General features: G+C 38.0%; 1 pseudogene; it reads left to right on the forward strand.

Annotated features, from left to right (window-relative positions):
• The window catches only part of LOC126953449 (uncharacterized), a 35737-nt pseudogene extending 19819 nt beyond the window's left edge, over positions 1 to 15918 (forward strand).
• Positions 15919 to 16456: the final 538 nt, after the last annotated feature.

Here is a 16456-nt window from a genome sequence, read left to right on the forward strand (position 1 = left end):
ATTTATTTTACAAGGCTAGCATAACACTGCCAAAGCCAAAAAGCAGAGCATAAGAATATGTTAGAACTCCATTTTACTTATGAATAAGAGGTCAATGATCTTAAATAAATTAGTGTCAAATTGATTCCTGCAACATATTAAAGAATAATGCCCTAGAACCAAACAAAATTGTTTCAGCGTTTCCATAATGATACAATGTTCTGGAAACTTAGCATCATGTCCATAGGTCAAAGAAGGAAATCCTTTTAGTTACCATGGTAGGTCCCAATAAATTCTCAGTGTGCAGCTAGCAAAAACAAAGTTTTAACATAATAAAGCATATCCATTTCAAATCCAAAGTTAGTATTAAAAAATAATGAATTGAATAATAGAATAATTTGTAATATATATACAAGGAATATAGAAATGCTTGATATCAATATGAAAATTTAATATTTGTCCAGCACTCAGAACCAAGGTAGTTTTAGAAATTTTTGAATTTGAATTTTCCACCAACTGGTATTTCACTAATATTATAATTTTCTATATATTTGCCAATCTATTGGACTGTTCTTTCCTTTTGACTGTTTACTACCTGCTGTCCCCCATTAAAGTTCAAAAGAGAAAGAATATTATTTTATAAGCAAGACAGGATTTCAGAAAGCCCAAAGATTGGTTGCACTGAATTTTGAAAATTATGTAAGTCACTCCTTAAGAAAGATTATATAGTTTTCCCACAGTGAGGGTTATGAGTCAAGTTGGCAAATTTTCTCTTGCTGTGGAAAGATGGGAAAGGGTGGTCCCATGATCAATATATGTAGTACAAAGCTTCAAACATGTAAAATGGCAAGAAAAAGAAACACGTTGTATTACTGTAAATAATAATCATTGCCTTTAAAAAATCCACAGAAAATTGTATAAGAAGGAAAAGAAATGAGAAGGTAGAAAGCAATGAATAGAAGAAGAAAGGAAAGAATGAAAGAAAAGAAGGAAAAATAAAGTAAATCAAGTTTGTGAGGTGATTTGGTTAAAAAAGTGTAAAAGTCTTAAACGCTATCAAAAACATGCAAAAATAAAAAAAAATTCTATTCAGCAGAAATAGGCATTAGATAATAGAAAATGTAATATTTTACTAAGAGAGATAAAAGTAAAAACACGTGAAGTACAGTAGAGACATAGCTTGTTTTATTGTGCTTCACTATATTATACTTGGCAGATATTATAATTTTATAAATTGAAGTTTTGGGGCAACTATGCATTAAACACATCTATTGGTACTGCAATAACATATGCTTTTTTTGTGTTTCTGTGTGACATTTTATCAGTTATTTCAATATTTCAAATTTTATTATTATTATTATATCTCTTATGGTAATCTATGACCAGTGATCTTTGATTGTACCATTGTAATTGTCTTGGGGAGCTAGGAACCTTCCCCATATGATGGTTAACTTATTCAATAAATATCATTTGTGTTCTGAGGGCTTCAACAACCAGCTGTCCCCTCATCTCTTTCCGTCTCCTCAGAACTCTCTACATTCTGAGACACAACGATATTGAAATTGGGTCAATTAGTAACCCTACAGTGGCCTCCAAGTGATTAAACGAAAGTTTGCATGTTATATTAGTCCGTTTTCTTTCTTTCTTTCTTTCTTTCTTTCTTTCTTTCTTTCTTTCTTTCTTTCTTTCTTTCTTTCTTTCTTTCTTTCTTTCTTTCTTTCTTTCCTTCCTTCCTTCCTTCCTTCCTTCCTTCCTTCCTTCCTTCCTTCCTTCCTTCCCTCTCTCTCTCTCTCTCTCTCTTTCTTTTTTTCTTTCTTTCTTCTTTTTTTCTTTTTTTTTGAGACGGAGTCTCGCTCTATCAGGAGGCTGGAGTTCAGTGGCGCCATCTTGGCTCACTGCAACCTCTGCCTCCCGGGTTCAAATGATTCCCCTGCTTTAGCCTCCAGAGTAGCTGGGGCTACAGGCACATGCCACCAAGCCCAGCTAACTTTTGTACTTTTAGTAGAGACGGGTTTCACCACGTTGGCCACTATGGTCCCAATCCCTTGACCTCGTGATCCATTCGCCTTGGCCTCCAAAAGTGCTGGGATTACATGTAAGCCACCATGCCCAGCCATATTAGTCCATTTTCATACTGCTATAATGAAGAGCCCAAGACTGGGTAATTTAGAAAGGAAAGAGGTTTAATTGACTCACAGTTCAGCGTGGCTAGGGAAGCCTGAGGAAACTCACAGTCATAGCAGAAGGCAAAGCAGATGCAAGGCACCTTCTTCACAAGGCAGCCGGAAGAAATGCCACGCAAAGAGGGAAGAGCCACTTATAAAACCATCAGATCTCATGAGAACTCACTCACTATCAGGAGAACAACATGGGGGAAACCATCCTCATGATTCAGTTACCTCCCATTGGGTTCCTCCTAAGACATGTGGGGATCTTGGCAACTACAATTCAAGATAAGATTTGGGTGGGGACACAGCCAAGCCATGTCACATGTCTCTCACTTGAAATCAAAAGCTGGAAATGACTAAATTTAGAGAGGAAGGCATGTTGAAAGGCAAGATAGACTTAAAGCTAGGCCTCTTGTGCCAAACAATTAGCCAAGTTGTAGATGCAAAGGAAATGATCTTGAAGACAATTAGAAGTGCTACTCCAGTGAACACATAAATGATGAGAAAGCAAAACAGTTGTATTGCTGATACAAAGAAAGTTTGAATAATCTGGATAAAAGAATCAGAGCAGTCACAACATTCCCCTAAGCCACAGCCTAATTCAGAGCAAGTTCATAACTCTCTTCACTTCTATAAAGGCTAAGAGGGGAGAGAAAGGTGCATAGGAAAAGTCTGAAGCTAGCAGAGTTTGGTTTATGAGGTTAAAGAAAGAAGCCATCCCTGTAACATCAAAGTGCAAGGTGAAGCAGCAGGTGCTGATGTAGAATCTACAGCAGGTGACCTATAAGATCTAGCTAAGACATTGATGAAGGTGGCTACATGAAACACCTGATTTTCCATGTAGATGAAACAGACTTCTATTGGAAGAAAATGCCATCTAGGACTCTTGTAGCTAAAGAGGAGTCAATGCCTGCAAATTTTCAAAGAACAGGCACTGACTTTCTTTCTAAGGATTAATGCAACTGGAGAATTTAAGTTGAAGATAATGCTTATTTACCTTCTGAAAATCCCAGGGCCTTGAAAAATTATGCTAAATCTACCCCGCCTGTGTTCTATAGATAGAATAACAAAGCCTGAATGACAGCATGGTTTACTGAATATTTTAAACCCACTGTTGAGAGTTACTGCTCAGAAAAAGTATTCCACTCAAAATACTGCTACTCATTGACAATGCATCGGGTTACCCAATAGCTCTTGTGGAGATGTACAAAAGATTAATGTTGTTTTCATGCCTGCTAACACAACATTCATTCAATAGCTCCTGGCTTAAGGGCTAATTTCAAATTTCAAGTTTTATTATTTAAGAAACACATTTTATAAGGATATAGCTGTCATAGATAGTGATTACATTGATGGATCTGGGCAAAGTGAAATGAAGACCTGCAAAGGATTCACTACTCTCAATGCTGTTAAGAACACTCATGGTTCAGGGAAAGATGTCAAAATATCAACATCAACAGGAATTTGGAAGAAATTTATTCCATACCTCAAGGATGACTTTGGGGAGTTTAATACTTCGGTGGAGGCAGTAATTGCAGATGTGGTAGAAACAGCAAAGGAACCAGAATTAGAAACGGAGCCTGAAGGTGTGACTGAACTACTGCAATCTCATGATAAAACTTAAATGGATGAGAAGTTGTTTCTTCTGGATAAGCAAAGAAAGTGGATTCTTGAGATGGATTCTACTTCTGGTGAAGACGTAAACATTGTTGAAATAATAATAAGGGTTTAGAATAGCACATAAATTTAGTTGATAAAGCAGCAGGGTTTAAGAGAATTGATTCTAATTTTGGAAGATGTTCTAAATGTAGGTAAATGCTATCAAGGATCATCACATTCTACAGAGAAACATTTTTTAAAAAAAGAAGAGTCAATCAATGGGTCAAATTTCATTGTTATCTTATTTTAAGAAATTTTCACAGCCACCTCAACCTTTAGCAACTACTAGCCTGATCAGCTGGCAGCCATAGACATTGAGGCACACCTCCACCAGAAAAAAGATATGAGTTACTGAAGGCTCAGATAATTGTTAGCATTTTAATGCAGTAAAGTATTTTTAAAATAAGGCATGTATTTAATTTATTTATTTATTTATTTTTTGAGACAGTCTCACTCTGTTGCCCAGGCTGGAGTGCAATGGCACGATCTCAGCTCACTGCAACCTCCACCTCTCAGGTTCAAGTGATTCTTCCACCTCAGCCTCCAGAGTATCTGGGATTACAGGCACCTGTCATCATGCCCAGCCAATTTTTTTTTTTTTTTTGTAGTGTAAGGCTTTCACCATGTTGGTCAGGCTGGTCTTGAACTTCCGACCTCAGGTGATCCAGCTGCCTCAACTTCCAAAAGTGCTGGGATTACAGGCTTAAGTCACATGCCTCAAGGCATGTATTTTTTATACATAATGCTATTGCATATCATAGACTACAGTGTGATGCACGTACAGCTTTTATATGCACTGGGAAACAAACAAATTTGTATAACCTGCTTTATTGTGATATCTGCTTTATTGTGGTGGTCTGAAACCAAACCTGTACTATCTCTTAGGTATGCCTGTAGTCCTTCCTCAGTTACCTATAATCAACTATAGTCTAAAAATGAAACTGACCCAATAGTCTCATACATACACAGTTTGTTTTTAATAAACATAGAAATTGACCACTCTCGTCTTAAAGGTTAAAATTCACATTTGTTTTATCTGAGTTCCTTCCTCAGGAAAGGACCCCTAGGCCTCTCAAAAAGTGTTAAAGAACTGAAACTTCCCAGATTATCCCATTCAATGAGATGCCAGGCCTTTCATTCATCACGACTGCTTCCTTACCCTTCCTGAATTCCTGTTTTCCCATACATAGTTCTATTTCTCCCGGGCTATGTAAACCCCTAATTTTAGTTGGTCAGGTAGATGGATTTGAGACTGATCTCCCATATCCTCAGCTGCAGCACCTGAATAAAGCCTTTTTCCTTGGCAGACTCATCATCTCCGTCATTGGCTGTCTCTGCGACAAATGGCAGGATGTATTCCAAACCCCAGGTATTTCGATAACAAAAATATTAAATGGAAAATTCCAGAAATAAGCAATTCATAAGTTTTTTTTTTTTTTTTTTTTTTTTTTTTTGAGGCAGATCTCACTCTGTCACCTGGGCTGGAGTGCAATGGTGCCATCGCGGCTCACTGAAAGCTCCGCCTCCTGGGTTCACGCCATTCTCCTGCCTCAGCCTTCCAAGTAGCTGGGACTACAGGTGCCCGCCACCATGCTTGGCTAATTTTTTTGTATTTTTATTAGAGATAGGGTTTCATTTTGTTAGCCAGAATGGTCTCGATCTCCTGACCTCATGATCTGCATGCCTCGGCCTCCCAAAGTGCTGGGATTACAGGCGTGAGCCACCATGCCTGGCCAGAAATTCATAGGTTTTAAATTGCACATGGTACTGAGAAGTGTGATGACATTTTGTGCCATCTGCTCCATCCCACCTTGAATTGTGACACATCCCTTTGTCCAGTGGATTCACCTGTAGAAACTGCCTCCTTATGAGCCACTCAGTAGCTGTCTCGGTTATATCAACTGTCCCAGAGTATTGAAGCATTTGTGTTTAAGTAACTCCTGTTTTACTTCATAAGGACCCCGAAGTGCAAAAGTAGTGATTCTGGCAATTCAAATATGTCAAAAAGAAGCCATCAAGTACTTCATTTAAATGAAAAGGTAAAAGTTCTCAATAAGGAAAAAAATCATATGCTGATGTTGCTAAAATTAGCAGTAAGAACAAATCTTCTATCCATGAAATTGTACACAGGATACTGTTTTAGTCGTTCTATAGCATTACTAGTTATTGCTTTTAATATTCTACTGCACTTAATTAATAAGTTAAACTTTGTCATGGATATGTATTTACAGGAAAGAAATAGTATATACAGGGTTCAGTTTCAGGCATCTTCTGAAGGTCTTGGAATGTGTCCCTTGTAGATAGTATTCATCAAAGTGAACCCTTACATAAAGTTGTCACTCTTCCAAGATTAAAATATTATTTCAAAATTTATGAGAACTACAAACTACTACTCAAGGAAATAAGAGAGAACACAAACAAACGGAAAAACACCCCATGCTCATGGATAGGAAGAATCACTATTGTGAAAATGGCCATACTGCCCAAAGTAATTTACAGATCCAATGCTATTCCCATCAAGCTACCATTGACCGCTTCACAGAATTAGAAAAACTACCTAAAATTGGAACCAAAAAAGAGCCTGTATAGTCAAGACAATCCTAAGCAAAAAGAACAAAGCTGGAGGCATCATGTTACCTGACTTCAAACTATACTACAAGGCTATAGTAATTAAAACAACATGGTAATGGTACCAAAACAGATATATAGACCAATGGAACAGAACAGAGGCCTCAGAAATAATACCACGCATCTACAACTATCTGATCTTTGACAAAACTAACAAAAACAATCAACGGGGAAAGGATTCCCTATTTAATAAATGGTGTTGGGAAAACTGGCTGGCCAAATGCAGAAAACTGAAATTGGACCCCTTCCTTTCACCTTATACAAAAATTAACTCAAGGTGGATTAAAGATTTAAATGTAAGACCTAAAACCATAAAAACCCTAAAAGATTACGTAGGCTATACCATATAGGACATAGGCATGGGGAAAGACATCATGACTAAAACACCAAAGCAATTGCAACAAAAGCCAAAATGGACAAATGGTATGTAAGTAAACTAAAGAGCTTCCACACAGCAAAAGAAACTGTAATCAGCATGAACAGGCCACCTACAGAATGGGAGAAAATTTTGACAATCTATCCATTTGACAATGGGCTAATATTCAGAATCTACAAGGAACTTAAAGAAATTTACAAGAAAATAAACAATCCTATCAGAAAGTGGGCAAAGGATATGAACAGACACTTCTCAAAAGAAGACATTTATACAGCCAACAAACATGCAAAAAAAAAAAAAAAAAAAAAAAAAAAACTCATCCTCACTGGTCATTAGAGAAATGCAAATCAAAACCACAATGGGATACCATCTCATGCCAGTTAGAATGGCAATCATTAAAAAGTCAAATGAAATCATGAGACATATTTGTATAATTTTATTATCATAACAGGATGCACCATTACAGAATATAGAGAGAGCTAGGTTTGACAAGGTGAAAATCTAAAATGGTTACGCCAAAAAAAAAAACATTATTTTTTTGAAATGCAAAAGGAAAAGTAGAAACTGCTTTGTAATATATTCCACAACTTAATTTTCATACATAAGCAGTATTGGCAATCAATAAGAATTCAAAAATTCAAATAAAAAATTATCTAGAGACAAATTAGCAATTCATAAAATTAAAATGTAATTAGTTAATAAACATAGTAAAATGTTCAATGTTATTCATCAAAAAATTCATAAAACATTAATGGTTCAGTGCATGGGATTCATAGATGAACACTTATGAGTGTGAGTTCTAGATCTGACAGTTATAAAGATTACATAATATATTGTGGAACTTAATATGCTTCCTTTACACTGTGTGTTTTCACTTAATATTTTTCTTGTATTATGTTCAATTTATATTTATTATTTCATAATATGATAATATGTCATCTACACCAATCAAGCTGGAAAATATTTTATGGTAATGATAACATATTATGTTATTATATAAATATCCATAAAGATTGGATATAGGAAATCAATATTATCATATATTAAGAAAGGCTTATGTTTCTAGGTATTTGCTTAAGAGATAATAAATTATATCCAAATAGGTCTTAGCTACAAAAAAATTATTGATATTTTATTTATAGTATTAGTTCCTGATTCTGACTCCTTTACTTACCAGATTTGTAATGTTAAACATGGTAATATACCTTCCTATGCTACAAATTAATATTACCATCAGATATTAATATTTGAATGTGTTATGTTGACTAATGATGGTTAAAGCAAATAAAATAACTTACATTTCCATAGTAAAAACAATAGTACACATTGGAATTAATACATATTTTAATGCCACAAACATAATGTTGTAATACTATGTATTTGATTTGTTAAAATATGCAGAAGCAAACTTCTTAATCTCACTGAACCTCAGGTTGCTCATCTATAAAATGTAGATAGAATAATTTATTTATGGTATTAGGGGATTAGAGACAATGTAAATAAAAGGCCTAGTTTATAAGAGGCACAAAGAGATTAACTTGATGTATCATTTCTCCACCTACCTTAAGGAATACAAATTTTAAAAAACACTCAAATTTTAATACATAATTATCTTTAAAAGTAAGAAGTGTCTTCATAAGGCATTTGTCTTCTAATTTTTGCAAAATGGCAGAAATAATAAACTCAATACATCATGAATTCATACTTTGGAAAAGGAAAAATTCTTTTAATTCAAGAGAATGTTGGTATAGAGACGCTCAGTAGTACCTATAGTGCTGTTGATTTTCATGAATTTTCCTTTTCTGTTCATCTTCTTTTACCATGGAAAGCGGTCTGTGTTACTGAGAGATTGGTGTTTGCATTTCATATAGATTTGTTCTTGTTAATATTTTATAAGTTGCTATTTTTAGTTTTACTAAAAGACTATACCTAACTCTTTTCTCTCCAGGCTTTTGTAAGTGGATTGTGCTGAAAATGGAAGTGCTTGTGAAATCTACTGGTTGTGCATATTTTGAAAACTCTTTGTAAATTAACACGTTGAGGTTCAAGGTTCCAAGTGGCCTCCAGCCTGGAATACAGCATATTGGCAGGAGCCTCCACACCTGTTTGGCTCACTTGCTCTCTCTCACTCTCTGTTTCTCTCTCTCTCTCTCTCTCTCTCTTTTTTTTTCCCCCCCCTCTCTCTCTATCTCTGATTTCTTCTTGTTGGCCACCACAACTGTGGTGATATTTACTTTTTAACTTTTATTAAATGGCAAATAAATCTGACTTCAAAGATACCTCCTTCCATGATTTTAAACCCATTATATGTTAAAAGAAGTTCCATTTGCACAGCAATTCCCAACACTTTTCACCAAGATAAACTGTGAAATTGTCTAGCAAATATGTATTTCATTAGTAATAACATTCAACAATTTACCTAGTGCTGACTAGGTGCCAGCCATTCTGCCAACATTTTCTCATGTAATTGCTTTTCATTTCTACAACATCCTTATGAATTAAGATTTTGAACACCCACTTTACATTTTCAAAATGTACAATACTTTAAATATTTTAAAGTTAAAAAGATCAAATTAATGAACTAGTCAGTTTTTTTTTACCTCAATTTCAGAAGAGACATGTTTCTCATTTTCTTTAGTTGTTCAACTTCTGATGATTAAAATTTGTGTTATTGATGATTTTCATACTACTATTCCCCAAAAAGTTACCTTTTTTATGATTAATTTCAATGATAACAGGAAAAAAGATTATCATTCTAAGAGGAACTGAGGATATATTTTAAAATTTAAAAACTTAAGATTTTTTTTAACTGCGATTTGATTTGTTCCTCCAAGGCTCATCTCCTTTCAGCTTCTCTTACCCCCAGACATTGTCCCAAGACCTGAGACAAGGCAGAGGCTGGTGCCCGTCTATACCCTTGGCTCACAAAGGTACAGGAGAGGCTGAGTGCAGGAACCATCCAAAAAAAGTTAGATTGTGTTTATATTATTTTATTTTTCTCAGCAAATACCCTAGGCCTCATGTTTAGTCTGGGTAACCCACAGTGTTAAAGAGTTAACCAAACAAAAGGAGAGGCAATTAAGTCATGCTTAACTGGTATTTTCTATCCTTCAAACTAGAATAGGATTAGTAACTCTAAAATTTAGTGGGTTTGGCAAACATTGTTAAAGATTACATTAGAAAAATCCTTTGATCTCTTGAAAGCAGTGTCCTGTATAAAACTAATGTGACTTGGATATTGTATATGCGAAATTAATTACTGTTTGAAAAAGACAATTAGTTTATTTAAATATTCTTCCAAACAGTGAAGTAAATTGTTTTGTATAAAAAAGAATATGATCAACTATATTTGCATTTGTAATAGCTTAAGGCAGTCTATGTAATTGTTAAAAGTATGATTGGCTGTTGAGGACAGAACTTGTTGCTTTCGAAGTAGTGGTAGGTATACATTTAAGTTTGTCAGTAATATATTGTGATGGTTAACACTGAGTGTCAACCTGATTGGATTGAAAGATGCAAAGTATTGATCCTGGAGGTGTCTGTGAGGGTGTTGCCAAAGGAGATTAACATTTGAGTCAGGGGACTGGGGAAGGCAGACCCACCCCTAATCTGGGTTGGAACCATCTAATCAGCTGCCAGTGTGGCTAGAACATAAAGCAGGCAGAAAAATGTGAAAAGACTAAACCTAGCTAGCCTCTCAGCCTACATCTTTATATATATATTTATATATATTATATATAGGAGGATATAGAGATATATATAGAAATATATAGAGAGGGATGGATGGATACATAGATAATATATATTTCTATCCTATTATGTCCCTCTAAAGAACCCTGACTAATACAGATTTTGGTACCAGGAGTGGTTCCAGCGGAGCAGAATATTAAGGATGGAGTTCTTTCATTGGTTTGGGAGTTTCCGGAGTTGGCTTTTTAATATGATTAGATGCAAGAATGCTCAAAAAAGGACTCTACTTTTAATAGTATGGAGAACACTGATAGTCCTGCATAAATTGTTTAGAGAGTTATGCAAAATAAATGCATTTGACACTCCTGAGTCACTGCTTGTGAGAGGCAAGGAGTTTAGTGACTCTGTACATAAAACCTTTGACCATATGTGGAGTACCAAGGAACATAATGAAGCTGGTGGGTTGCTCCAAATTTCAGTGGACAAAGAGATGAAAGAAAATGATGAACTCAGGGATTCTAACTCCCAGCTTCAGAAGCAGATACGGAGCCTCAAATCTGCTAAGATTGCCCTGAGTGAGAGTATTATCTCCTGTAGAGAAAGAGCCGAAATTGTGGAAAGACAGAAGCTTTTATCATGCAAGTGGCTGACATGCAACAAAAGAGACATGCAGTGTCACCAGATGTTTACTGCTAAAGTGAGGGCATTAATTGGAAAAGAATGGAACCCTGCTACTTGGAATGGGGACATGTGAGAGGACCCTGATGAAACCAGGGATGCTGAGTTTGTCAATGCTGATCAAGATTTTTTTTGACAGAAAGATACCTTCCCCATCCCCATTAGTGGCAACATCCTCTCCCCACTCATGCTGCCATCAGCCTTTCCACGTTTGTCTGAGGAGTTGAACCCTGAAGTTCCTGAGGCAACAGTGATGACCTCCCCTGAGGCAGTTACCAGGCAAAATAATGTTAATTCTCTTGAGGAGCCAGCCCCAACACCCCTGTTTGCACCTAAACCTATAGCTAAAGTCCTGGTGGACCCCTAGAGGTGAGATTGAGAGTGCGACCCATGAGGAAGTATGCTACAATTTAAAAAACTGCTTGAATTTTCTAATTTACACTAACAAAAATCTGGAGAATAGGCATAGCAATGGATATTAAGGGTGTGGCATAATGGTGGAAGGAACATAGAGTTGGATCATTCTGAATTTATTGATTTGGGCCCACTAAGTAGGGACTCTGCATTTAATGTTGCAGCTCAGGGAATTAAAAAAGGTTCTAATAGTTTATTTGCTTGGATAGCTGAAATATGGATTAAAAGATGGCCCACTGTGAGTGAGCTGGAAATGCTTGATCTCCCTTTGTCTAATGTAGAGGAAGGGACCCAAAGGCTTAAGGATATTAAGATGGTGGAGTGGATTAGTCACTTTAGACCTCATCCCAGCTGGGAGGGTCCAGAAGATATATCCTTGACAAATGCCTTGTGAAATAGATTTTTGAGAGCAGCACCTGCATGTTTGAAGGGCCCTGTAATCACTATACTCTGTATGTCAGATCTAACCGTGGGAACTGAAGTGACTCAACTACAAAATTCAAATACAATGGGAAAAATTGGGTCCTGAGGTGGCAGGAGCCAAGTGGCGGCACTCAACTGTCAAAGGCAAGGTGATCATAGTTGTCATAACAGACAGCAGAGACAAAGCAGCAATCAAAATAGTCTGACTTGTGTAGAGCTCTAGCATTGGCTAATGAATCACGGTGTTTCTAGAAGTGAAATTCATAGGAAGCCTACTGTATTTCTACTTAATTTACATAAGCAGAAAACTTCTAGGTGAAATGGACAAAAGACTAATTTGAATTAGGAAAACAGAGAATCAGAGCCCCTCAATCAATTTTCAGACTTGAGTCTATTTACAGACCCAGAACCTCTTGAATGAAGGGGAGGCTGGTTCCTCTTTAGAAACTGACAATTTATGCAAAAAATCTTTCTCCCATCATTCCTCAAGGAGACATTTAGCATTTTATCAGGGTAACTGTGCACTGGAGAAAGGGAAATGACCAGATATTTCAGGGACTACTGACTGGCTCTGAGCTGATGTTGATTACAGGGTACCCAAAGCATCACTGTGGTCCTCCAGTTAAAGTAGGGGCTTATGGAGGTCAGTTAATTAATGGAATTTTAACTCAGGTCTGATTTACAGTTGGTCCAGGGAGTCCTCAAACTCATCTTGTGGTCATTTTCCCAGTGCCAGAATGCATAATTGGCATGGATATTTTTAGCAGCTGGCAGAACACCCACATTGGCTCCCTGACTGGTAGGGTGAGGGCTATTATGAAGGGAAAGGCCAAATGGAAGCAATTAGAGCTGCCTATACCTAGAAAAATAGTAAATCAAAAACAATATCTCATCTCTGAAGGGACTGCAGAGATTAGTGCCACCATCAAGGACTTGAAAGACACATAGGTGGTGATTCCACCACATCCCCATTCAAATCTCCATTTGGCCTGTACAGAAGACGAATGTTTCTTGGATAACGATAGTGGATTATTGTAAGCTTAACCAAGTGGTGATTCCAACTGCAGCTGCTGTACCAGATGTGGTTTCATTGCTTCAGCAAATTAACACATCTCCTGGGACCTGTTATGAAGCCATTGACTCGGCAAATGCCTTTTTCTCCATTCCTGTTCATAAGGCCCACCAGAAGCAATTTGCCTTCAGCTGGCAAGGCCAACAACATACTTTTACTGTCCTACCTCAGGAGTATGTCAATTCTCCAGCTTTGTGTCATAATCTTATTTGGAGAGATCTTGATTGCTTTTCACTTATGTAAGAGTATCACACTCTTCCATTATATCGATGACATTATGCTGATTGGATCCAGTGAGCAAGAAGTAGCAAACAGACTGAACTTATTGGTGAGACATTTGTGTACGAGAGGATTGGAAATAAATCCGACTAAAATTCAGGAAATTTTAGTAAACAAATTTTACTTCAGTAAAATTCCTAAGGGTACAGTGATATGGGGCCTGTCGAAATATTCTTTCTAAGGTGAAGGATAAGTTGCTGCATTTGGCCCCTTCTACAACCAAGAAAGAGGCACAATGCCTAGTGAGTCTATTTGGATTTTAGAGGCAACACATCCCTTATTTGGGTGTGTTACTCTGGCCCATTTATTGAGTGACCCAAAAGACTGCCAGTTTTGGGTGGGGTCCAGAACAGTAGAAGGCTCTGCAACAGGTCCAGGCTGCAGTGCAAGCTGCTCTGCCACTTGGACCATATGATCCAGCAGATCCAATGGTTCCTGAGGTATCAGTGGCAGATAGGGTTGCTATTTGGAGATTTGGCAGGCCTCCATAGGTGAATCACAGCAGAGGCCTCTAGTATTATGGAGCCAAGGCCATGCCATCTTCTGAAGATAACTACTCTCCTTTTGAGAGACAGCTCTTGGCCTGTTACTGGACTTTTGTGGAAACTAAACGTTTGACTATGGGTCACCAAGTAACCATGTGATCTGAACTGCCTATCATGAACTGGGTGCTTTCTGACCCATCTGGCCATAAAGTGGGTCATGCATAGCAGCATTTCATCATCAAATGGAAGTGGTATACACTGACCGGGCTTGAGCAGGTCCTGAAGGCACAAGTAAGTTACATGAGGAAGTGTCTCAAATGCCTGTGGTCTCCACTCCTGCCACCCTGCCTTTTCCCCCACAGCCTGCACCAATGGCCTCATTGGGAGTTCCCTATGATCAGTTGACAGAGGAAGAGAAGAATAGGACCTAGTTCACAGATGGTTCTGACAGATATGCAGGCACCACCCAAAAGTGGAGAGCTGCAGCATTACAGCCCCTTTCTAGGGCATCCCTGAAGGACAGCAGTAAAGGGAAATCTTCCCAATAGGCAGAACGTCAAGCAGTGCACCTGGTTGTGCACTTTGCATGTAAGGAGAAATGGCCAGGTGTGTCTTTATATACTGATTCATGGACTACAGTCAAAGGTTTTGCTGTATAGTCAGGGACTTGGAAGAAGCATGACTGGAAAACTGGTGACAAAGAAATTCGGGGAAGAGGTATGTAGATGGACATCTCTGAGTGGTCAAAAACTGTGATGATATTTGTATCCCACGTGATTGCTCACCAGCGGTGACCTTAGCAGAGGTGGATTTTAATTATCAAGTGGATAGGGTGATCCGTTCTGTGGACACCATTCAGCCTCTCTCCCCAGATACCCCTGTCATCACCCAATGGTCCCATGAACAGAGTGGCCATGGTGGCACTGATAGAGGTTATGCATGGGCTCAGCAACATGGACTTCCACTCGCAAGGCTGATATGGATATGGCCACTGCTGAGTGCCCAATTTTCCAGCAGCAGAGATCAATACTGAGCCCTCGATATGGCACCATTCCTCAGAGTGGTCAGCCAGCTACTTGCTGACAATTTGATTATATTGGACCTCTTCCATCATGGGTAGGGCAGAGGCTTTTCCTCACTGGAATAGACACTTACCTAGATATGAGTTTGCTTATCCTGCATGCAATGTTTCTGCCAAGACTACCATCCATGGACTCACGGAATGCCTTATCCACCGTCATGGTATTCCAAGCAGCATTTCCTCTGACCAAGGCACTCACTTTATGGCTAAAGAAGCAAGGCGATGGGCTCATGCTCATGGAATTCACTGGTCTTACCATCTTCTCCATCATCCTGAAGCAGCTGGATTGATAGAATGGTGGAATAGCCTTTTGAATTCACAATTACAGTGCTGACTAGGTGACAATACTTTCCAGGGTTGGGGCAAAGTTCTCCAGAACACTGTGTATGCTCTGAATCAGTGTGTATGCTCTGAATCATATGGTACAGTTTCTTCCACAGCCAGGATTCACAGATCCAGGAGTCAAGGGGTAGAAGTAGAAGTGGCACCACTCACCATCACTCCTAGTGATCCACTGGCAAAATTTTTGCTTCCTGTTCCTGATACGTTACATTCTGCTGGCCTAGAGGTCTTAGTTTCAGAGGGACAAATGCTGCCACCAGGAGAAACAATGACAATTCCAATTACATGGAAGTTAAGATTGCCACCTTGGCACTTTGGGGTCCTCCTACCTTTACATCAACAGGCTAAGAAGGGAGTTACAGTGTTGGCTGGGGTGATTGATCTGGACTATGAAGACAAAATCAATCTACTACTCCACAACTGAGGCAGGAAGAGTATGCATGAAATACAGGAAATCCATTAGGGCATATCTTAATATTACTATCCTTGTGATTAAGTTCAATGGGGAACTACAACAGCCCAATCCAGGCAGGACTACAAATGACCCAGACCTCTCAGAAGTGAAGGTTTGGGTCAGTCCACCAGGAAAAAGCCATGACCTGCTGAGGTGCATGCTGAAGGCAAAGGGAATTCAGAATGTGTAGTAGCAGAAGGTAGTCATCAATACCAGCTGCAACCACATGACCAGCTGCAGAAACAAGGACTGTAATTGTCAGAGTATTTCCAGCTTCTTTTGTTAAAAACATGTTTGTGCATCTATACACTTGTACTAAGAAAATATCATTTTGTTTCCTTTTTGCTTTATCATGTGACATAAGACATACTGACTTTATATGAGCATTTATGTATTATTAACATTACATAATGTTATTTGGATTGGGGATTGGTGTGTTCCCAGTTGTACAAAGGATAGTTGTATTCTGTTAGGGGTAATTATCACCTTAATATTGTTTTTATTTTAAGATTATGTATGATCGCAGGAGATGTGAATGGGTTCAAGTTGACAAGGGGTGGACTTGGGACGGTTAATACTGAGTGTCAACTTGATTGGATTGTAGGATGCAAAATATTGATTATGTTTGTATCTGTGAGAGTGTTGCCAAAGGAGATTAATATTTGAGTCAGTGGCCTGGGAAAGGCAAACCCATCCTTAATCTGGGTGGGCACCATCTAATCAGCTGC

The sequence above is a fragment of the Macaca thibetana genome, chromosome 4 (assembly GCF_024542745.1).
Source record: "Macaca thibetana thibetana isolate TM-01 chromosome 4, ASM2454274v1, whole genome shotgun sequence".
NCBI lineage: Eukaryota > Metazoa > Chordata > Mammalia > Primates > Cercopithecidae > Macaca > Macaca thibetana.